The sequence below is a fragment of the Fukomys damarensis genome, unplaced genomic scaffold (genome assembly GCF_012274545.1).
Source record: "Fukomys damarensis isolate Sample0158 unplaced genomic scaffold, DMR_v1.0_HiC HiC_scaffold_21, whole genome shotgun sequence".
Lineage (NCBI taxonomy): Eukaryota > Metazoa > Chordata > Mammalia > Rodentia > Bathyergidae > Fukomys > Fukomys damarensis.
In genome coordinates this window covers 40,241,947-40,265,307 of record NW_022900933.1, presented here as the reverse complement: position 1 = coordinate 40,265,307, position 23,361 = coordinate 40,241,947, and the positions used below count along the sequence as shown (strand labels likewise).

Here is a 23,361-nt window from a genome sequence, read left to right as displayed (position 1 = left end):
TTTGTCGCCCTCTGGTGGCCACACCTGGGTAGCACACCCCACAGAGCGCAGGGCGGCCGCGTTGTCCACGCGCCCAGCATTTCTGCCCACGCGCTGGGGCCTGTGCAGGAAGCGCCGGGTCCGGCCTTCCGCCCCTCCTGACTGCCTGCTGCTCGGAAGGCCTGGTGGGGACCTTCACTCTCGGCTGGACGGAGCTTCCGGAAGTAAATAATCAAATTTCGGAGTTTTAAACATACCCTAATAAGGGAATCCTACGTCCCCGAGCCAGCGCTGCTGTCCGGACAAGTGGGGGCCGGGTCACTGTCAGCCGGGGCGACGCCCTGGTCGCGTCCCCTGCGCCCCCTCGTGGCCGGCAGACGCACGGCCAGGAGAGCAGAGAGAAATGGGAGCTGCCAGCCTGGAGCCCCCTCCCCCTGCGCCTTCGACCCCCAGGATAGCGCAGGATTGGGGTGCGGGACAGGGGACAGGTTGGGTGGGTGCTCCTGTCCCATCCAGCGCCGCCCCCGGTACAGTCAGGGAAACTGAGGCTCAAGGAGGTGAAGCCAGACAGCGTCACACTGATGGGAAGCTGAGGCCCTGAGGGCCTCTGCCCGGCTCAGAGCTGGACCTGGGCTGCAGTCGGGACCAGGGGCTGCTGGGAAACGCTGCAGTCAGGTGGCCAGGGCGGGGCAGGGGGACAGGTGACCAGGGTCATGGAGGTGGAAGCCAAAGAAAGTCTCAGGGTGGGGCTGTAGGAGGCCTGTCACCTGGCAGAAGTGACCAGGGGGGTTGGAGTTGCCCAAGACCACCTCCACCAAGGTCGTGGGGCGGGATGGTCGCCCACCCTGGCCACCTGACCCTCCTCTGCCCCACTGCATCCATCCGGTGTTTGCAGGGAGACATGGGCCCGGCACCAGGAGTGAGTGGCATCTCCAGAGCCCCAGGGCCCCTCAAGCCTGGACACAGCCACCAGCCTCCCAGCCACTAGGGGCAGCTGCTAGCCAGAGGTGGAAAAGACCCAGTAAGGGTCACGGCCGCCTTTGGTTGAGGCGTGGAGGGGAAAGGCCGTGTCTGTCCGTGCACCTCGCACAGCACAGAGTTGGCCTAGCAGGACGGAGGTGTGTGAGAAGCAGCCTTCCTGGGGGCAGCAGGGCCTTGTTCTTTGACAAATTATCCTGTTTTAGGAGGAAGAAACAGAGCACAGAGGAAGCTGCCCAAGGTTGCAGAGTGCAGTGCAAGGTGCAGCTCCTGGTGCAGGCCACTTGGGCCCCTGGGGGCTCCTCTCCGCAGCCTTTTGGAGCTCGCGTTGGCCACATCCAGGGGAGGCTGGGACCTTTGCCCCTTGGTCTCTGTTCCTTGATACAGACACCGAGACTGAGGGCACAGCTGGGGAGGACAGAGCACCCTGGCCCCCAGGGAATGCCGGTTCCCCTTCCTTCCTCTGAGGCTCCAAGGAGCCAGGATAGGTGTTGGCTGGGTCCCACAGTCTGCCACCCAGGAGCCTCTCAAGCCACCATTTTGCCTGGCAAGGCCGGGGTGTCCTGTGAATTCCCCGTGGGGCAAAGCAGTGACCAGGCTGCCCAGGTGGAGGGACAGCCCCACCCTCTCTGTCCAGTCCCGCCCACAGCTCGGGGTAGGGAGGGCTTCCAGGCCAGCACAGCAAGGCTGCTGTGCCATGCTGCCCAGCACAGTGCCCAGGTGCAGCCAGAGAGAGCAGCTGCCTACACGTCACCTGGGGTGGCACAGCCCCCTTGAAGGCCCACCTTCCGGCCCACCCGCTCCTCGGCAGGTTGTCCAGCAGCGGACCTGCACTTCCTCCTGACATGCATCCCCAGGGGCACTGAGACACCCGCCAGCCTGAAGCACCAGGCACACCTGGACCCCAGCCCTGCGTGGCTCTGTTCAGGGAGTTGACTAACACTGCAAGGGCCCCAGAGTGTGCGCTCTGGGGTGAGGTGGGGCCAGCCCTGGGCTCAGGCTGCATCAACACTGATCCTGAGGGCACTGACAGGAGTTAGGGTGCACACTGCACCCCTGTGCATCTTCTCCATCCCCGGGCCTCAGGAGGCAGATAGGAAGAATCGCTCAAGTGGTGTCCAGGTGCGATGTCACCCTGAGGTCCCTAATCTGCTCTCACTCAACCCTGGCAGGGGAGGGCCAATGCAAGGCCCCTCTGTTGGGAGTTTGGTCCCCAGTCCTGCTGCCATTGGTCGAGGTGGGGGTCCAAGAAGCTGGGTCACCAGGGAATGTGGCTCCTTTTGTCCCTCTCTTTCCTCCTGGCCTCCACCAGCATCCCCAGGGGCTGGTGCTTTCCCACCAATGCTTTCAGAAGCAGAAAGTACAGGAGAGACTGGAGAACAAGAGTGACTGCATCCTGCCTTCCAGCCTTATCTGTCTACACCAGGCAGCCCAGGCCTCTCTGGCGCCTTTGGCGCCCCGGGCAGTGCCCAGGCTTCTGGTGGCCACACAGGCTCAGTGAAGCCCTGGCCCCTTGCCCAGCTCACTGTGTGCTGCGAGGTAGGGCCGTGCCCACTCTGAGCTGCTTCCTTGTCTTCACTACACAGAGGGGAGTGAGGCTATGTGTGGACAGGAGGGAGGCTGAGAGGAGCGAGCATGCTCCGCCTGGGCCGGGGGGAGTGTTTCCACTGGATCAGGCATTTCTTCCTGCATTTGGAAGAAGCTGCTTCAGAGCAAAGTGAGTGGTGATTGAGCCAGAGCTGGCCACGGAGCCTCAGCTACTTGGCCCCCAAACCTGGACTTGCTTCTGTGAAATGAAGGTAATTCCTGAATCTCCTGTGGGTTAGAGCCCAATGTACTAAGTGCTGAGCACAGGCAGGAAAGCACCTGCAGTCCCGTGGGAGCCCTGGATGCCATCCTGACTCCCTGCCCTGCCTCCGCGCCTCTGGGAGCTGAGGGCCAGGCTGGGAGCTGCGCGGGGCCAGCCTCTGCCCTCAGCATCCTCCCTGTCCTGCAGGTCCTATTCCCACTGTGACTCCCTGAGCCTCAACGTGGAGAGGGGCTGGGGTCTTGGCACCTGTGGGTGCCTGGCACTGGAGTCCCGGCCTGCACAGCTTTCTGAGGCTGAGCCTTGGCCTGGGCCAGGGGCAGTGGGCACTGGAATCTGGCCACCCACCTCCCTGCAGAGCAGGGTGGCCTTTGGCAGGGATATTGCCAGGGGCCTTGAGGAACCAGGGGATAAATATCCTGTCTCTGTCCCCTCCTTCCCTCCCAGGCGTGCAGCAGCGCCCCCACCATGCAGCCCAGAGGCTCCTCCCCATTGCAGCAGGGAGAGGTTGACACAACCTGGGGCATCCCCAGACCTGTAGCACCCACCCCAGCTCCTTCCACACCATCCTTGTGGGCCCTATCTCCTCCCCTCTGTCACTGGGCTTTCTGCCAATGCCCCCTGGAATAACCCTAATCTGGGGATGTGAAGTGTTTCCTGTGGGGCCTGGCTGGTACAGACATCTAAAGCTTTATTTTAAGCTCATTTGCCAGGCCGTTGTTCCATCTCTACTGGGAGCTGTCTCCAGCCTGGCTCCCATTCCCAGGGGCTGCTGGGGTCTTCTGGGGTGCTCTGGCTCCCCTGTCCCCCTCATCCAGCTCCCAGAGGAGGCCCTGAGCCCCACGCTCCACTCCTTCCTGTGCACTGACATTAACATGGCCTTTCCTTTGTGTCTGACCCTGGCAGGCCCATAGCTTACACCATGGTCTTCCAAGTCCTTGCCAGGGGCAGCTCAGGTGCTGGCCATGTCAGGGAGACCTGTGCCGGGTACATGTACGTAACGCCTCTTAATTCTTTGTACATCCCCTTCCCCACCTACCCTCTCCCTCCTCTATTTTGGTTCCCTTCCTTTTTGCAAAAGATCTAATCTCCTTGTTTCCTATTATGTATCTTTTATTTTGTTCTTTAAATTATTTATACTTTGGCTTTCTCATATAAGGGAAAGCATGCCGCTTGTGCATCTGATTTATTTCACTTAGCATGATGGTCTCAAAGTGTATCCATGTTCCTTCAAATGACTCAAATTCACCTTTTATAGCACAGTAGTACTTCAATGAGTACAATCACATTTTATTTATCCATTCATCTGTTGATGCACATATAGGCCACTGCTAAGATCTAGCTTTGTGAGATGTGCTGCTATAAACATGGGTGTGAATGTATTGCTGTAGTATTTTGCTTTTAACTCTTTTGGGAAGATACCTAGGAAATGGCTGTTTTGAGTGGAATTTCTATTTTTAGCCTTTTGGGAACTCTCCATACTGGTTTCTATAGTGGTTTTACTAGTTTACATTCCCACCAACAATATAGAAAGGCTCCTTTTTCCCTTCAGCCTCACCAGCATTTATTATTATTTGATTTCCTTTTTTGAGACAGGGTCTCACTGTGTAGTTCAGACTGTCTGGTACTCACTATATAGCCCAGGCTGGTCTTGAACTTGCAGCGATCCTCCTGCCACAGCTTCCTGAATGTTGGGATTATAGGTGGGTGCCACCACACCCGGCTTCTTGATTTCTTGATGATAACCATCCTTCCCAGAGTAAAATGGAATCTCAGTGTTGTTTTATTTTGCATTTTTTTAATGGCCAGAGATGTAGAAAAATTTTTCATGTATTTATTGCTCATTTGTACTTCTGAAGTATCTGTTTATTTCAATTGTCTATTTCTTTCCTTTTTTGTTAGTTTTTAGGTTTTTTGTTTGTTTGTTTTGTTTTTGGTACTGGGGATCAAACTCAGGACCTTCTGCTTGCAAGGCAGGCAGGGGGTGCTACTGAGCTAAATTCCCAGCCTACCCATTTCTGGATTAGGTCTTTTTTTGGAGGGGTCTAATTTTTTTAGTTCTTTATATACTGTATTCTACATATAGTTCTCTACATACTGTATTCTACATATAGTTCTCTGTCCAAGATGTCCAAGATGTAGCTGCCAATTTTTTTTCCCATTCTGTAGATTGTCTCTTTTGTTGGTTGTTTCCTTTATGTGAAGTTTTTAATTTGATATGATCCAATTTTTTTCATTCTTGATGTTATTTCCTGTGCAATTTGGGTGCTTTTCAGAAAGTCCTTAAGAAAAAAAGAAAGAAAGAAAGAAAGAAAGTAGGTCCTTGCCTACATCTGTCTCTTCAAGAGTTTTACTTATGTTATGTTCCAGCTGACTGAATGTTTATTTTAACGTGTAGATCTTTGATCCATTTTTATTTTAGCTTAGTACATGGTGGAACATATGGCTCTAGATTCAATCTTTGACATGTGGAGAGCCAGTTTTCCCAGCATCATTTTTTTTTTTTTTTTTTTTTTTTTTTAGGTGACAGGATCTCACTATGTAGTTGAGACTGAACTGGAACTCACTATTTAGCCCAGGCTGATCTTGAACTCACAGCAATCCTCCTGCCTCAGCCTCCCAAGTGCTGGGACTACAGGCATGTGCCACCACGCCTGGCTCAGCACCATTTATTTAAGAGGCTGTCTTTTCTTCAACACATGCTTTTGACTCCTTTGTCAAAGACCAGACAGCTGAATGTGCCTGTGGTCGTTTCTGCTTCCTTTGTTCTGTTCCATCAATCCTCACGTCTGCTTTTGTGCCAGTACCATGTTGCTTTTATGATAGTAGCTTTGTAATATAATTTGAAGGCTGGTATGTAGTGCCTCCTGCTTTGCTTTTGTTACCCAGGATTGCTTTTGCTATTCTGGCTCCATATGAATTTTAGAATTATTTTCTCTCATTCTGCCAGGAATGCTGTTGGAATTTTGATTGAGATTGCATTGAATCTGTGTATCAGTTTTGGATGTGTAGCCATTTTTATTATATTGGTTCTGCCTATCCAGAAACGGGATTCTTTTCCTTTTCTGAGGTCCACTTCAATCTCCTTAAATGGTATTGTTTTCCTTATTTCTTTCTTGGTGAGTTCACTATTGGTGTACAAGAATGCTATTGATTTTTGTGTGTGTTGATTTTGTATCCTGCTACAGTGCTGAATTTGGTTATTAATTCTAGGAGTCTTTTGGTGTCATCCTGAGGAGGGTCAGCAGCTTTGGGTGGATGAGATAAATGGCTCTACATTCCTTTTTAGTGGCAACATGGAGTGCCACATCTGGATGTACCATACTTATATGTCTGCCTGGGGGACATTTAGAGTCTATCTGTCTGTTTCTTTCCTTCTTTCTCTCTCCAGTAAGTCCTGGGTATTGAATCCAAGGCCTTTGCATGGAGCTACAGCCCCAGCCTTTTAAATTGTTATTTATTTATTTATTTACTTATTTTTTGGTACCGGGGATTGAACTTGGGACCTTGTGCTTGCGAGGCAGGCGACAGAACAACTGAGCTAAATTCCCAGCTCTTTTATATTTTATTTTGATACAAGTTCTCGCTAAGTTGCTGCATTGGCCTGGCTGGGTGCAAGCTTTCAGTCTTCCTGACTCAGCCTCCTAGAGTGCTGGGATTGTAGGTGTGTGGCAGCAGCTGGGCCTAAACTTTCTCTTTCAAATGAGAAGCAGAGCACTACTGCACACCGCGGGTGGCAGGCAGGGTCACGGCAGGGTCCACAGGCGGGGAAGCTGAGGAGACTCATGAGTGGCCCGCTTCTGAGGCCTGGGCGATCCAGGCAAGTCAAGGGGATGGGTCAGCTATCATGGTCTCTGGCTGCTGTGTGGTGGCTAGAGGGAGCAGTGGCCAGAGCCTGAGACAGGAGCTGTCACTCCCACCACAGGCCACAGCCTCCCAGGAGTCAGAAGGCATGATGGCTTCGGGGCTGGCCCTCTTGGGGGACAGAGAAGGGCAGGGCAAAGGCCTCCCACCCACCCAGCCTTTAGCCTTCACCTCAGTCTACTCTATGGAGGGCACCGTGTCCCTGCCCCAAGGGCACATAGCATCCGGCCTCTCCCGTGGTCACGGATCAGCTGGGTGTGTGCGTATCTCAGGCCCAGATTTCAGCACCCCAGCCAGTCCTTATGTGTAGGGCAGAAAGGGCACCGTCCAGGGAGGCACAGCACACTGCCGGAGGCTCTACCTCTGGGTCCATTCCTCTGCGGCCTCCTCAGCAGCACATTTTAATTTTTACGTCCCGAAGGGAAGACCCGAACTTCTGTTCTTTCCTGATCCGTCTTCTCTCACTTGTCTCTGAGTTCCCTTCCTCTTGGAGATGAAGCCGCTCTTAGGAGGAGCTGTAGGAAGCGCCATCGTGAAGCCCTGGTTCCAGCCTGCCACCTCACTTACGACCATTTGCTCCCCTGATGACCCACGCTGAGGGTCTGGGCCAGCAGAGGGCTCCTTCTCTGCGTGCAGCTCAGTGGCAGGAAGGACCCCAGAACTGCTGGGAGCAGGCGCCCCTGCTGTGGCCCATCAGTTCCGGAGGACAGCCTTCCTTGGATACTGGCCCAGAGACCCGAAAGGAAAGAACAGGAGGGACTTCCACCCCTTGGCTCCTGGATCATGCACTGGGCTCCTGGGGATGGCACCATGTGCCACCCCTTGTAGGCAGCTCTTCTGCCTCTGGGCACTGGCTCTCATCCAGGATGAAGACTCCTCTATAGACCACTCCACCCTGCCCCCAGGCCAGCTGCTTCCAGGAGGTGAGACAGGGGCACAAACTCTGCTGTACTTCCTTGTCCTTCAGCCTAACGTGATGTTGGAGTTACTATGGTGATAGATAAATCAAAGCATTCTGCAAGTCTGCTTGTGGCTCTGGTACAAACGATGTGGCTGGGAAGGCAAGTCCTTGCCTGGAATAGAGACCTGGCTGGAAGGGCTGAACGTCACTGGCCTAGTGCCTCCGGGGATGGCTGTGGGGAGTGGCCGGCAGACTGGGCTTCCAGTCATGAGGAAGCTAAATTGGCCAGGGTGAGGGAAGTCCATGCTGCTGGCCCAAGAAGCTTCTATCGTGACCTCCTTGGTCACTCACACATGGGTCCTTCGAATAAACATTGGTGAGGGGAGGAATGGGAAGTAGTCATCTTGTCACCCTGAGTACTGAGAGCCTCCCCCATGGTAAATGCCATTTGGTGAGCATTCATCCCATGGACAGGCATCCTGAGCCATTCTGAGAAGTCCATTTCCTTGCCTTTCCCCCCAGGGATATACTGGCTGGTCAACCCACATGAAGCTACCCAGAAGTCTTGCTCTTTGGGAGGACTTCTCTTCTATCCTCTCCTGTGTCTGTTTAGCAGTGGCCATCTGCCTCTGGCTGGAGCTGGCATCCCATGTGGATATTTATTTATTTATTTTAGTGTTATGCAGGATTGAAATCAGAGCCTTTGCACTGATCCACATCCCTGGTCCCTTTTTTTTTTTTCAGTTTGGTGACAATGTCTCACTAAATTATTAAGTTGCCCAGTCTGGGCTCAAATTTGCACTCCTCCTGTGTCAGCCTTCCTCAGTGCCAGGACTGCAGGCAGGCGCCACCACACCTGGCTGTGCAGACCAATCTTAATGGCAGGCCCACACTTTTTCACCCTCAGTTGACTTTGCATGGGTGCACAGCTGTGGATTAAGAAGTTAGCGAAATGGTCCGAGTAAATTACCTCAGGAGTCTATGTTAGGGAATTGATCATGTTAAAGTATGCTGTGACGCCGCCTCACAGGCTGCATTCTCCTGGTACATCTTGGCTCCTAAAATGACCTCATGCCCTTATCTCTGGTTTCCCTCCCCACCAAGGCCACAGTGGTCCAGGAAAATTGAAACCTGTGTCTGCAGGACTGGGCCCATAAAAGCAATCTGGCCTGTGATAGGATAAAAGTAGCTCACTCCTCATAAATAAGCAATAGCCCACCCCAAAACTGTTAAAAGGACCAACCTTTCTTTGTTCTTTTCTCTCCTTCTGCTTCTTCTTCCTCCCCTCTCTCTCTGCTCTCTCTCTCTCTCTCTCTCTCTCTCTGCTCTCTCTCTTCCCATCCCTTGAATAAAATCTCCAGTCAGACCTCTCGGTGTGTGTGTGTGTGGCCTAGTTGTTGAGTGTCACTGTTCCCTTTCATTGGTGTCAGAAGCAGGATCTGGGATTGCCAGGTCCACAGGTTAAAATATCTGGGGACCCGAAACCCAGATACCAAGATGCTCCAACTCAGCCCCCACCTGACGTCTGAGAACACCTTCGTTGGCGCCGTTCTCACAGCCAACACTGATCCACCTATCTTCAGGTCTACACCAGATATTGGGTAAGTTCCCCCTTCTGAGGCATCTTTCATGTAACGGGAGATCCCAGAGTTCCAGACCACCCACGAGGACCACGTCCGGGACAAGGCCGGGGCCCAGGCCCTCTGTCCCTCAGTTTTGGCAAACCGGGTTTGCTGTGTTGAGTCTGGGACTCAACTGAGCTAAGTCTGGGACTTAGCTCCCTGTAAATTCCTATCTTGTGCGAGGGACGCCTTCACAAGAGACTGAGTTTCAGCTTTCTAGACCGGGTGTAGAAAAAGAGGGGGTCTTATCAGAACTCTCTGAGACGTCTGGACTTCTGATAACCTCCTGTCCTGGTGGTCGTGGGCTCTGGCTCTTCCATACCCGTAGACTCTCCTTTGGGATGCTTACTCAGGAATTTGGAGGGCCTTGACCTAAGACCCAAATGGCTAGTTTGCTTATCCACTTAAATTTGGCCCCAATATCAATTAGACAATCAAAATGTCTGGCCACCTAACGGCTCCCTTGAACCGGGTCTAATTAGGGACCTATATAACTTTTGTGAGCATCAAGGAAAGTGGTCGGAGATTTCATATGTCCAGGGTTTTTCTTATCTTAGCAACCAGACCTCTCTTTGTTCCACTGCCTGGAGACTGTCTCTTCTATCACCTCCTCCCACACTTCTGCTAGCCCACAGTCCCTCCGCCCCCCCCCCCCCCTCCTCTCCACACTTCTGCTAGCCCACAGTCCCTCCGCCCCCCACCCCCTCCCTCTTCATTCCCCAGACCAGCAGGACCGGGCCGACGACCCTCCCCCATACCGGGCACCAGGAAACCAACCCACTCCTTCCCCTACCCCGTCAGACTCCTCCTCTCCTCCTAGATCTCCTACTCCTCCCATTCCCTCAGCACGTCCTACCACTCCGCCCCATGCTCCAACCCCACCTCTCACTCGTTCCCAGTCCCATATGAGCCACAGGAAGGTGCCCTTGCACGAAGTAGCGAAGTAGCAGGGGTTGAAGGAATCCTCCGCGTTCATACCCCCTTCCGCATGACTGAACTAGCTCTCATCCAAGCCAGACTTGGTTCTTTTACTGCCGATCCAACAACCTTTGTAAAACAATTTCAACTCTTGACACAGTCTTATCAATTAACCTATAATGATCTTTTTATTATTCTCACCAATGCTTTAACTCCTGAAGAAGGCAAAAGAGTGCTGGATCAGGCTCGTGCTCATGCAGACCAGGACATTTGACAAACAACCACCATCCAGTAGGTGCTGCCGCTGGAATAGGACCCAGGATGGGATTACAACACTGAGGCAGGAATTGAAGCTTGAGACAGGTACGTTAATTGTCTCCTTCATGGGCTTCGCAGAGCCACCATGAATTATGAAAAGCTTAATGAAATTATACAAGAATGAAAATCCATCTGCTTTTTTACAAAGACTAACTGATGGCCTCCATCAACATACCAAACTTGACCCTAAATCTGTCGATGGCCAGAGATTATGATGTATTCCTTTTCTCAGAGCTACCCTGACATTAGACTTAAACTAAAAAAGATCAAAAGGGGAACTTTGATTCCCCCTGCAGATGTTCTGGCTACAGCATTCAAAGTCTATCATGGCCATGATGATCTCATGATCACCAAAAAGTGCCAGTTATTGGCACAAGCCTTCAATCCTGCCAAGCCACAATTGCCTCAAGTAAAGGGACCCTTCAGGGGGTCCCCTCAACCACCAGGACCCTGTTACAGGTGCAATCAAGAGGGTCATTGGGCCAGTGATTGCCCAAATCCAAGAGTGCCCACAAAGCCTTGCCCTAAGTGCCAACAGAAGGGACACTGGGGTTTTGACTGCCCCCTGGCGTCCACCCACCATCGAGCCGCCAGCCCCGCTACTCCCCAGAAGGACGACCTGATAGGTCTGGCAACAGCTGAAGGGCTATGAAGAGGCCCTGGCATGACTGGCCCAATGCAGATCACCGTCCAGGAGCCCAGGGTAACCTTAATCGTGGCAGGTAGGACTATTATTTTCTTATTGGACACTGGTGCCAGCTTTTCTGCATTGAGAAAATATTGGAGACCTACCTCCCTGTCTCAGACCTCTATTGTTGGGGTAGAAGGTCAAAAACAACGCCCACAACAGACTCCCCTACTGTCATGCACAATTGGAAATTTTTCATTTCTTCATTCCTTCCTAGACCTCCCATCCTGTCCCGTTCCCTTATTGGGTCGTGACCTTTTATCCCAGATTGCGGCATCCATTCATTTTTCTATGCTAAGCCCTTCCAACACTCCAATGTCTTCCTTTTGTCTTCTGTTATCCCAAGCTATTGAACCTGCAGTCCCACCTAACTGCTTGCCATATCTGTTGATTTTTCACTTGGTAAACCTGCCTCTCAGAAAATGTGCTTACCCTTTAGAAAAGGTCCAATTGCCTCACCCTTTGGTGTACTTAAAACACTTCTTGTGCATTGCACATTCTTAAATTGCAATTATAGGGTTAACTTGCTCTCTTCTAAAAACTCAGGGTTAATACTGTTCTATTGGCAGTCAGTCAAATTTTAAGATGTAACAATCTGAGAACAGAAAAGGGACACTTTAAGCTGAAGTTTGTTATAAAAGGTTACTAGTAAACGAAACAAAAAATATTGGAAAATCTAAAAATAAGAGTTATACTTTTGACATAAAAGGTTTTTGTATGTGTATCTTGTTAGAAACAGGTAACAGGACCCAGAAGGCCTAAGTATATAGAGAAGGTGTATGGAAATGATTTATTTGTGCTTGCTTGTTCATTTCAAGTTTGTTATAAAAGGTTTACATTTGCAGTCATAAAGAGCTTTTATTCCTTTTAATCCTAATTCTACAAGCGACCTCTGTTAATTATGACCTGCAAAGGTTTTGACTAGTCATAACTAAAAGGTTTTATAATTCAATTGGCCAAACACATCTGGGTACATTCTAGTTTAAACTGTCTTATATGTTTGTCTGTCTAAATGTTATCTGGTTTTATAGGTCAAATAAAAATTTAAAAATAATTAAATATACACTTTTAAGTTTGGATACAGTCCTGTTGGTAAATAAAGAAGCAGCTGCTCAGAAAATTTATTCTGATCTTTATTCACTAATCGGAGCCCATATAATTTTTATAGCATTATAGAATGATATGGCTTGCTAAATATGCTATTATAATATGTTTATGATGGTTATCTTCAAAATATAATATTTTCTGTATAAAGAAATTCATGTTGTTTATGACAATAACCTTTTGATCCAGGTGTTCTCCCTTCTCTTCTGCTCCACCTACTTATGGTTACAGGTATATTTATAGACCCATACATTTTCCTTAGATGGTACCATATTAAAAGGTAATAACTTAAATATGTTTCCTGGATTTTTGTTTTTGTCTATATGCATATTTTTTAAAAAAAGATAAATACATTTAACAATGGCTATTCTATACTATGATACACATCTAAGTTTGTTACCAAGATGTCATCATGATTGTCATGCTAGAATATTATCATTATGTGTGGCTCCTGATTACAAGTTTTTCTGTTAACATTCTACAAAAAATTAACTACTTAAACAATCATGATTGATAAAATAATAGCCCTCTAACTATATTTTAAATCCCAGGATACTTGCTATCTAGATAGTTATGATAGTTAAACTCCTACTGTACTACTGATGTCACTGATCTTCTCTTCTGGGTGCTCAACCACCAAAGTACAGAGACCAACACTAAAAGGTAACTGGGCTACGGAGATCACCATATTTTAGCTCTGGCCCTCCAAGGTCATCAAAGATCCAAGCTACGAAGGAACCTTTTCTACAACATCTTACATCTTTTTTTTTTCAGCTTTGAGTTTATTGGTACATTTTAGGGATACAGTACAGTTACATTCATTGTTGGGATCTTGTACCTCTACATGACAAGTCTTGGTTCTCATTTTTTCCCCTTGTCCCTGCCCTCCCTTCATCCTCTCCTCCCCTCCCCATCTACAACCACTTTATTTCCATCTTTTCATTAACATCTTACATCTTTGGTAAGTCACCCAACCTCCTGAACAGGGAGATTGCTGGACACCAGAGGACAAATGTAATGTGTGCTAAAGGAGGGTCACCAAAAAAAATCTTCCATGCTTTTACTAAAAACACCATGGTCAAACAAGGGCAGGACCCATCCTAACAGCTGACACTGGGAGCTAAGAGGCTCTATACATGGTTCCAAAATAATGCCTCTCTAACAAGAGGTCCATATTGATTAACACAGGTCTCACTTTAATTTGGTCTTAAACTCCCAGCAGAAAAGAATAACCAAAAGAGGCAATCAATAAACAGGCACTGATAGACTTTTGAGGGTCATTCTCCTCCCAAATATTCCTCTTGATTAAGACACTCACCCCCTGTAAAGGTTATAAATGTGTTAATACTTTTCCTAGAGGGCCTAAGGCCTTCCCTACAAAAACAGAGGGCTTTGGAGGTATACAAGATTTTATTAAAAATTCCAAGGTTTGGTCTGCCTCTCTCCATAGACAGCGACAATGGGCCAGCATTTATAATAAAGGTTGTACAAGATCTAGCTAAACTGTTATACTGCTTATTGACCTCAGAGTTCTTATATGGTTAAAAAATGATAAATTATACCATTAAGGTAAATATTGTCAAATAACACCGAGTTATGAGTTGATTGGCTCCTTTGGCCTTCTTTAAAACAAGAGATACCCCAAGTCATACTGGGTTCTCCCCATATGAGGTCTTGTTTAAAAGGCCACCCTATATCTTCAGAGACTCTATATATGAAAAGGGCTATATATAAGACACTTATGGTTACTCCAGAAAACTCTAGGAGACAATACACTCAAAGCCCTGCTCTGAACTTAAGTCCCTTCCAGGATAGTTTCATTACTTTCGTGTTAAAACATATCTTCATGCTCCTCTCCCAGTCATATCCACAGGATGTCATCCACAGGACCTCTGAAGGTCAAACTTACTCAGATTGCAGAAGACCTGGTTGCCCTGGATCCTTCACCATCATCCAGTCCTGAGTCAGATAAGAAAATCTAACTGTTTACCCTCTCATCCTCTCATGGGGTATTGGGACACATTTCACACTACAGCACCAAGTCTTTTTATATTAATACTCCTGGGACTTGTCCTTGAGATAGGATTGGCCACAGTATCTCCTCCCAATTATAATTTTACTTCCAGGTGTTTACTCTCATTGACCTATTACCTCATAATCTCATTCTTTGTCATTAATTGCTGGAAACAATAATGGTTCCTCTCCTGCTCCTGTTTTTTCTCCTAAACCTTACCCAAGCCGATAGGCCCATGGTGTGTACCTTGACTTACTCCCAGCCTAACTCAGCCCTCCTTCAGACCCAGGTATGACCTCCTGAAATCACGTTCCAGGCCACCTTATGCCAGTTCTTTGACCAAATCATCAAATTCCTGCCACTCTTCAGACTGGCCCACAGCTGATTTCTTCTGCCCTTTCCATATCTACCTATACAGTTGCCCCCTGTGTTCTCTGTCTTATTCAATCCCAGGTCAGTCGCCTCTCCACTCAAGTCTCCTGACAGATGGCTCACCAGCTGATACTTCAGGCCACAGACCTAAGTGAGACCACCGTGTTACATGACAGCTGACTAACTAACCATAGCTCAGATCTCGGCTCAATTTAAACATTTTCTAAATGATCTTTGGACTGATATTTTCTGGTTTGCTCCCCACCCTCATTCTATTACCTGCATAGCCAACTGGATCACTAATGCACGGCTCCAAAAACTTTATCAGACTTCACCCTGTTTGAAGTCACAATCTTACCTTTATACTTGTTCTTAGTAACCCTCCAACCAGTCCACAGCCTCATACAAATTATCTTCTACTCTCTCCTCCCTCATTGACTGACTTGTGTGCTTGGACTTTTCTCAGGAAGCCCTACCAACAATTCCAATAAAGATGCTACTGCTGTCAGCAATTCCATGTCCATAAAGGCCAACTCAGCTGGCCAAGCTCCACGTCTGCCCCTAGGTCGACTCATCGCCCCAAACTCAGCAGGAAGTAGTTACAGAAGATAGACACTCTGCCCCCTTCCCCTGGCGTGTGGTTTACACTGGCTGCTGTTTCTCATCTAAAACCAAAGAGTGGGGAATGTTAGGGAATTGATCATGTTAAAGTATGCTGTGACGCCGCCTCACAGGCTGCATTCTCCTGGTACATCTTGGCTCCTAAAATGACCTCATGCCCTTATCTCTGGTTTCCCTCCCCACCAAGGCCACAGTGGTCCAGGAAAGTTGAAATCTGTGTCTGCAGGACTGGGCCCATAAAAGCAATCTGGCCTGTGATAGGTTAAAAGTAGCTCACTCCTCATAAATAAGCAATAGCCCACCCCAAAACTGATAAAAGGACCATCCTTTCTTTGTTCTTTTCTCTCCTCTGCTTCTTCTTCCTCCTCTCTCTCTCTCTGCTCTTTCTCTCTGCTCTATCTCTCTCCTCCCACCCCTTGAATAAAATCTCCAGTTGGACCTCTCAGTGTGTGTGTGTGTGTGGCCTAGTTGTTGAGCGTCACTATTCCCTTTCAGTCTACACTTTCTGCTCACAATGCTGACTTGTTCCTTCTGCATATGTTTGGGCCCAGCCTCATCCTCCAAAGGAATGCCACTGCACATATCTGCTCTCATGATACAGTGAGTCAGATCTCTTTTTAAAGGACAGATAGCTTGGGTTGCATAGTCCCATGGTACCCATGGCCAGGCATTCAGCTTCTACTAAGACCCAGCAACAAGCCAGTGGCTGCCTTTGAGAATAGAATCACAGGTGGAAGAGGACACAGACTTAGTCCAGAACCCTGAGAACTCACTCGCAATTCTCCTCCCATACCGCATGCCCCACAGCATCTGTCTACTTCCCACGTTTTTGAAAGCATAAAATCTGAGTTATGAGGTTCAGGGGCAGGGAGGCTTCCACCAAAGCCTGGGCTTGAAGACACCTGCTTTTTTCTGGGTTCCACCCAAAATTGATGGTCTTAGAGGAGGACATCTAGGAAATGAACCAGAAAGGCCCACTCAAGGTAGTAAATGTTACCTAGAAAATCTAAAGATGCCTGTCAAATATTGTGCACCTTTTTTTTCCTTTCTTTTTTATTTTTGTAAAAAAACAATTTAGGATATGGTCAGAAATTACTGTTACTTTTTAACATCTGTCAAGTGTTACAGTATGGAATAAATAAGTTTTTTGTTGTTTTGGTACAGGGGCTCGAACTCAGACCCCTGTGTTTTTGAGGCAGGTGGCAGAACCACTGAGCCAAATCCCCGGCCCTAAGATTTTTTTTTTAAATGCCAGTGTTTATAGATATTTATAAAAATGGCTGAATTAGAAAATATTTAGTATAATATTGATCTACCAAGGAAAAGAGGTAGGCAAGGAAAGTCATGAAGACGGCAGTTGGAGTTCATGGACAGCCAGTTTTAGGTCCTGTGGTAATTAATATTCCCAGCTCTGTAGGGTCATTATGGTAGAACTATCTTTATGGTACTTAATTGGAATAAACAGAAAACTGTTAGGCAATTTCGTGATCCTTAAATAGAAAGCACTCTAAATAAATTTGTTGTGTGAAAAGAGGAGAAAAAAGTTTCCTCCTTCTTTCGACAATTCAAAGATGTTGTTCTCAGTGTCTCCCCCGCACCCCAAGACAGGCTCTCATCATGTAGTTCAGGCTGGCCTTGAACTCACTATGTAGCCTCAAACTTGCAGTGATCCTCCTGCCTCAGCCTCCTGAGTGCTGGGATTATAAGTGTGGGACACCACACCTGGTCCACTGAACAACTTGAATTTGTGGGTTTGTAATTTTCACTGTTTGGAAAATTTTCAGTCATTATTTCTTCAGGTATTCCCCCCAACCCCGTCTTGCTCTTCTTTCAGGAACCCAATTATTCATTTATCAGGTCATTTGAGATTATCCCATGGTTCTCTGATGCATTGTTCATTTTTTAAAAAAGTGAATATACAATTTATTTAACATTTAAATTTCATTAAGACATGCAACATGGCAATTTTAGTGTGGTTTAACCCTACGTAGGATATGATTGCTTGCTGGGGTTTAGCACTAATTAAATACTTTATTGAATAAATACAATACTAAACAAAATGTATTCAAACGCTTTCTTAAAAAATTAATTTTAAAGGGCTTTCTATTGAGGCTAAAGATAAACAATAAAGGCAGATATGCTAGTTTAACATGTGTCTGGTTTTATACAACACATCTTTAAGTCTGCAAGTATATTATTAAATGATAGAGAATATCTAATACAACCATTTCTACAGAACTAGGGAATAAATTGGCTAAGAAAGAAAGATTTTACGAGTGCCATCTTTTATACCCACCCAAACGGTCTAATTGTAAAGAGGATAAACCCAATGACTTTCCTCACAAGAGCTCATGACTGATGTCGCTTTGCTGTCAAAGTCTGTATTTCTGACCTATTAAGAGCTTTGAGACAAGATTAAAAATTCCCAAAGAAGCACAGTGCATGTTGTGATAGCCTGTTCAGCAACAGCAAGTGTGGCGTTCAAAACTATTTCATCCCAGGAATTAAATATGGTCAGCCACACCCATGGGCATCTCCTCCACTGCAGTGCTGTAGAAAGTCTGTTGGGAAGAATCTGCTTGTCTTTTTCAGTAACAAAGTTTACAACCACACCTTTCCTCCCGAATCGACCACTCTGCCAGTTTGACTTACTCTTTATTCAGTCTGCTGTTTTGCTCACAACTCCACGTCCTAAATTACATCAGTGCCAATTCCAAGCACCATCTCCTCATCGGCTGCGGCTCTTGACTCCTGTGGATGTAGTTTTCAGGACTGGTAGGTGGATCGTAGTTTATAACCAAAGACACTTGTTACACATCAGTCCCACGAGCCAATAAGTCAGCAGTGATCAGAACTCGGCTGGGCCCTGAGGGATTCCTTGTGATAACATCATCGCTCCCTATATGATCTGCATCACTATGTGTAGCAGAAACTGAAGTCCCTGGCAGGCATCTCTGTGAGCCAGTCCACTCTGTGCCTTGCACTAAGAAAAAGTTGGTGTAAGGGTGAGCGTCTCATACAAATCACAAGGTGGATCCAACTTCCATCCCTCTCTTTCAACATTAATGTAAAACTGCTTGATTCCTTCAAGGGTCGATTTTTTCTTCACCAGAATTCGAATTGGGTCTCTCATGAAGTTTTTGGTCCTTGCAACACATTAGTTGGCATTGTGGCAGAAACACAACCCAAATATTTGTATTTTGTTTTTGGAAAATCTCATACATTTGATCCTGAAACCCTTGGCTCAGCATTTCATCTGCTTCATCCAAAACAAACATTTGGATCCATTTTGGAGAAAGATAACCTACTGTTTATCATATCAAACACTCCCCACGGTATACCAACAAGAAGGTGCGGTGCTTCAGCCTGCAGTTTTTGCATTTCACTTTGAACACTTGTTCCACCAATACAGCCATGATGACTTGCTCTGTAGTCTCCAAGGGCCAGAATTATCTTTTGGATCTTTGATACAAAGAATAATAGCCAGGGATTTAGCTCAGTAGTTCTGACATCTACCTTGGACCTGAGTTTGATCCCCAATACCAAAAAAAAAAAAAAGAATAATGGCTTTTACTGAATAGCTGAAGGCTTCTCAAAACCTCAACCATAGATGCCCTGAAGAACAGACTCCTTTAGGAGTCTCTAAATTGGGGATTTAGCTCAGTGTCTGCTTCATCCAAAACAAACATTTGGATCCATTTTGGAGAAAGATAACCTACTGTTTATCATATCAAACACTCCCCACGGTATACCAACAAGAAGGTGCGGTGCTTCAGCCTGCAGTTTTTGCATTTCACTTTGAACACTTGTTCCACCAATACAGCCATGATGACTTGCTCTGTAGTCTCCAAGGGCCAGAATTATCTTTTGGATCTTTGATACAAAGAATAATAGCCAGGGATTTAGCTCAGTAGTTCTGACATCTACCTTGGACCTGAGTTTGATCCCCAATACCAAAAAAAAAAAAAAAAGAATAATGGCTTTTACTGAATAGCTGAAGGCTTCTCAAAACCTCAACCATAGATGCCCTGAAGAACAGACTCCTTTAGGAGTCTCTAAATTGGGGATTTAGCTCAGTGGTGCCACTGCCGGCCTGGCAAGTGTAAGGTCCTGAGTTCAATTCCTGGTACTTAAAAAAAAAAAGAGAGACTCCTTTAAACTCATGTCATCAAAGTCATCAACAATCCCATTCCAGTTGCTCTCAATGACACCCCCAGGGTCCATTCCCTCTGGCCTCCATTTTAATCTGCAAAACCACCAAATAAGATCCAAAGACCCTCTCAGCATCTGACTGAAAAGCTCATTTTTCACATTTTGGAGACAGGGTCTTACTATGTAGTTGAGACTGACCTGGAACTCACTGTGTAGCCCAGGCTGGTCTTGAACTCACAGCGATCCTCCTGCCTCAGCCTCCCAAATTCTGGGATTACAGGCATGTGCTACCACATCCATCTTTCCCTGTTATTTTTAATAAATTCTATTTCTAGGCCTTCAACTTCAGTATTTTCTTAAGCAATGTCTAATGGTCCATTAATCCCATATAGTTTCCATCTCAGAAATTGTGGTTTTCATCTCTATAGTTCCATTGGTTTTTAGAATGATTTTCAGATTGTTAACTTTTGAATATATAGGATAGTTTTGTTATAATGTTCTTCTCTGCTAATTCTAACATCTGTGTAAATTCTAGGTTAGGTTTGATTAGTCTCTTATGAGTTGTGTCCCCGCCCCCAGAACTAGGGGTTGAACAGAGGGCCTTTGTACTAGGCTTCCAGCCAACCCCCCCACAAACTTTTACATAGTTTATTTTCCTTTATTAGTACATTTTAAGTATATATAATACAGTTACACTCATCATTGGGATCTTGTACTTTTACACAGTATATCTTGGTTCTTATTTTTTCCCTATTCCCTTGCCCTTCCTTCACCCTCCAATTTTGTTTTGAGACAGAGTTTTGCTAAACTGACCAAGCTGGTCTTGAACTTGTGATCCTCCTGCCTCAGTTCCCAGAGTTCTAGATTATAGGTGTGTGCCACCAGGCCCACCTGGCTGCTTTGTTTAAAAGCGTAGCAATCTTTGGATGCCAGACACTATGATTTCACCTTTTTGGACACTGGATATTTTGTCTCCTATAATAATCTATGGCTTTTTTTCTTTTGTGGTAGTGGGCATTGAACTCAGGACCTTGACCACAGGCAAGTGGTGTACCACTAAACTACATCCCCAGACATTTAAAAAATTTCATTTTGGGTGCCAGGAGTGGTAATGCCAGCACTTGGGAAACTGAGGCAGGAGGACTGCTGGAGTTTGAGGCCAGCCTGTGCTATATAGTAAGTTCAAGGCCAGCCTGAACTACATAGCAAAAAGAAAAGAAAGAATGAACGAACATAAGTTGGTTGAGTGGAAGGGAGAGGATTTGTAGCACTGTTTCCTTCACCTTGAGTGGCAGTGGCTCCCAAGGGACTTCTCAGAGAACAAGAGACCAACAGGTCATGCCTGTTTTTGCCTGATAGTCCCTTTACAGCCACCAGTTAAATGCACCAAAAAGTGACACATGCTTGGGATAATGGCTCAGGATAGGGCAGCAGTGAGCTGCTGAGGAGCCTTCACCAAAGGGTCAGCTTTATCCCTTCCCAGCTCCTTCCTCCTCCCAGGCAGCGGCCCCAGAAGCTCCTGGCCATAACTGGGAGGGTGGGGAAGAAGCAGATGGGGCCAAGCCAGTGCCCTCTTTGCTTTGCTCATCTGGCCCAAGGGACCCAAGCTGAAAGATTTGAAGTCAAATTAAGTTCAGAGGTTTAGCTCCATGGATCAGCACATTCTAAGTTCAGAGCTGAGTCTTTGTTGCTTGAAGGAACCATACACTATGTGCTTTTTTGGGGTGCTAGGAAATAGACCAGCCTAGTCTGGGGTTGGTATCACCCAAGTAGGAGCAAATGTATTTGTCTGGTGTTGAGAATCAAATCCAGGGGCACTGTACACTCCTGCCCCTTTATATTTTTTGAGACAGGATCTCATTAAGTTGCCTAGGTGGGACTCAAGCTTGCAATCCTCCTGTCTCAGCTTCCTTCTCCAGTGCTGGGATTACGTATGTGTGCCACTGTACTCGACTTCAAATGGGAATTTATTCTAACGGTACAGGAGGATTTCATGGGTGCTTGGGTACACATCCAGCTGGGCTTACTTGGTCTGGGACCAAGAGCCAGAGCACAAGGCTACCCAACCCATCAGCTGTTCTCAGTTCCCTGGTATTTGAAATGACCCTAATGCACCATAGTAGGCATCAGTGTGTGAGCATTCATCATGAGCCAAGTACTGTGGTAAGTGCTCAGGTAGGTCTTACTTTTTCTACCTGGAGAAACTGAGGCACTGAAATGTTTCAAGTCCCAGGCTAGTGAGTAAACCTCACACAGACAAGTAAACCTACAGGGTATGACCTGTCCTAGGAAATTAGGCAAGGCTCAATGAGGCGCCACCGGAAGGGGTTTTGGGCTGACGCATCATGGGACAGGCACCCAAAGTGGAAGAAGGGCTGACAAGTGCAAAGGCCCTGAGGCAGGAGTATCAGAAACAGCTGAGTAGCAAGGAGGCCAGTGAGGCTGGACTCAGAGACTGAAGGGATAGGGGTAGGAACAGGCTGGAAGGCTAGATAGAGCCTGCAGGGTGAGAGGACAGACTGTCTCATGGAGATGCTAATGGGAATAAAGGACATTTAACAGTGGGATAAAGATGAATCAGGGAGACTGGACTCTTTCAGAAGTATGGTCATCCTACTTAAAGGATGAGGTAAAGAATGTGATCTTTATCCTGAAACTATTGGGAAGCTTTGATCTTGGGCTAGTTGATCTGCCCAGCGCCCCCTCCTCCCAATATTCCAGTATCACACATACATAGTAAACAAATATTTACAGGCTGGTTTTTATGTACATATAGTCCCACGCAACACAATGGGCTGATGAAGGTACAAAGGTTCCCACCCTCCTAGAGTGCTCCCTTGGCCCTTCCAACTCATCCTCTAAAGGTAACCTACCACTCTGACCTCTAGTACCAGACTGTTTCTACCTGCATTTTAAAAACTTAGGTTATAACCTATTAAGCACAGAACTTTAAAGCTGGGCACAGTGGTGTACAGAGCTAGGAGGACAGCAAGTTCCAGGCCAGCCTGGACTACATAGTGAAACCGTCTCAATCTCTTTCCCAAACCACTCACTCTATCTGTCCATCTATCTATGCACGCACACAGTGAAATGCACTGATCTTGGACAGTTTGGAGGTTTACTTATATGCACACTTGTGCAATTTACTTATTTATGTACTTATTTGCAGTACTGGGATGAACTCAGGACCTTGCACTTGTAAGGTGGGCGCGGTGCCAGAGTTAAATCCCAGGCCCTCCCCTGTGCAATTTAGAGACAACACACTCCTTAGCAGCCCACAGGCTCCTCCCGGCTGCCTTCCTGTAGCAGCAGCACGCCGCGGCTCAGGTGGTTTTAGGGCCCTCGGTCCCGAGCCCCTCCTCGCTCCCTTGCTCCACAAGCTCCTGCCCCGGTGAGGGCTTCCCAGCCTGGCCCGGCCATCCTCTCCCAGACCAGGGCTTTCTTTTTTATGTTATTTTTTTCGGTTTTTTGAGACAGGCTCACTATGTAGCTGAGACTGACCTGGAACTCACTACGTAGCCCAGGCTGGTCTTGAACTCAGAGCGATCCTCCTGCCTCAGCCTCCGGAGTGCCGGGATTACAGGCGTGCGCCACCACGGTCGGCTAGACCAGGGCTTTCTTGTGTGTGAGGGGTCCTCCATCCATCTCCTTCTGCCAATCGAATCCCGAACAAACCAATAACTTGAAAAGCAGTGTCTTGCCAAGCAACCCCAGCCTGAGACCAGTGTCCGTTTCCCGACAGACGACGAACCTAAGTCATGAGTCTGGGGACTGGCTCTGAGACGGACACTACAGGGTAGGGTCGCGCCTCTGCGGTCTCAGTTCCGCGAGGCCCGGTTCTTCTAGGGCCGCTCTCAGCATCCAAGCCCAGGACTCGTATACGTTCTTCGCTAACGCGCTCACCTTGACCTGCACAGCTCGCCCCAGGACGCGCGCAAGCGCAGAAAGGCCCCGCGACCCGCCCAGGCGCCTTTGCGCAAGCGCAGGGCCGCAATCTCGGCAGCGCACTCTCCGCCCCGCCCC

At 47.5% G+C, this 23,361-nt stretch overlaps 1 protein-coding gene and 1 pseudogene across 1 annotated transcript in view; both read right to left on the bottom strand.

Annotated features, from left to right (window-relative positions):
- Exoc3l4 (exocyst complex component 3 like 4) overlaps nucleotides 1–333 on the bottom strand; it is a 20,563-nt gene extending 20,230 nt beyond the window's left edge. The window contains exon 1 of the mRNA XM_010607370.3: nucleotides 237–333. The gene's annotated coding sequence lies outside the window, so the exon portion shown is untranslated. The remainder of the gene's footprint in view (nucleotides 1–236) is intronic.
- A 16,109-nt stretch (nucleotides 334–16,442) lies between these two features.
- LOC104850368 lies at nucleotides 16,443–19,547 on the bottom strand (annotated as a pseudogene).
- Between the last annotated feature and the right edge of the window lie 3,814 nt (nucleotides 19,548–23,361).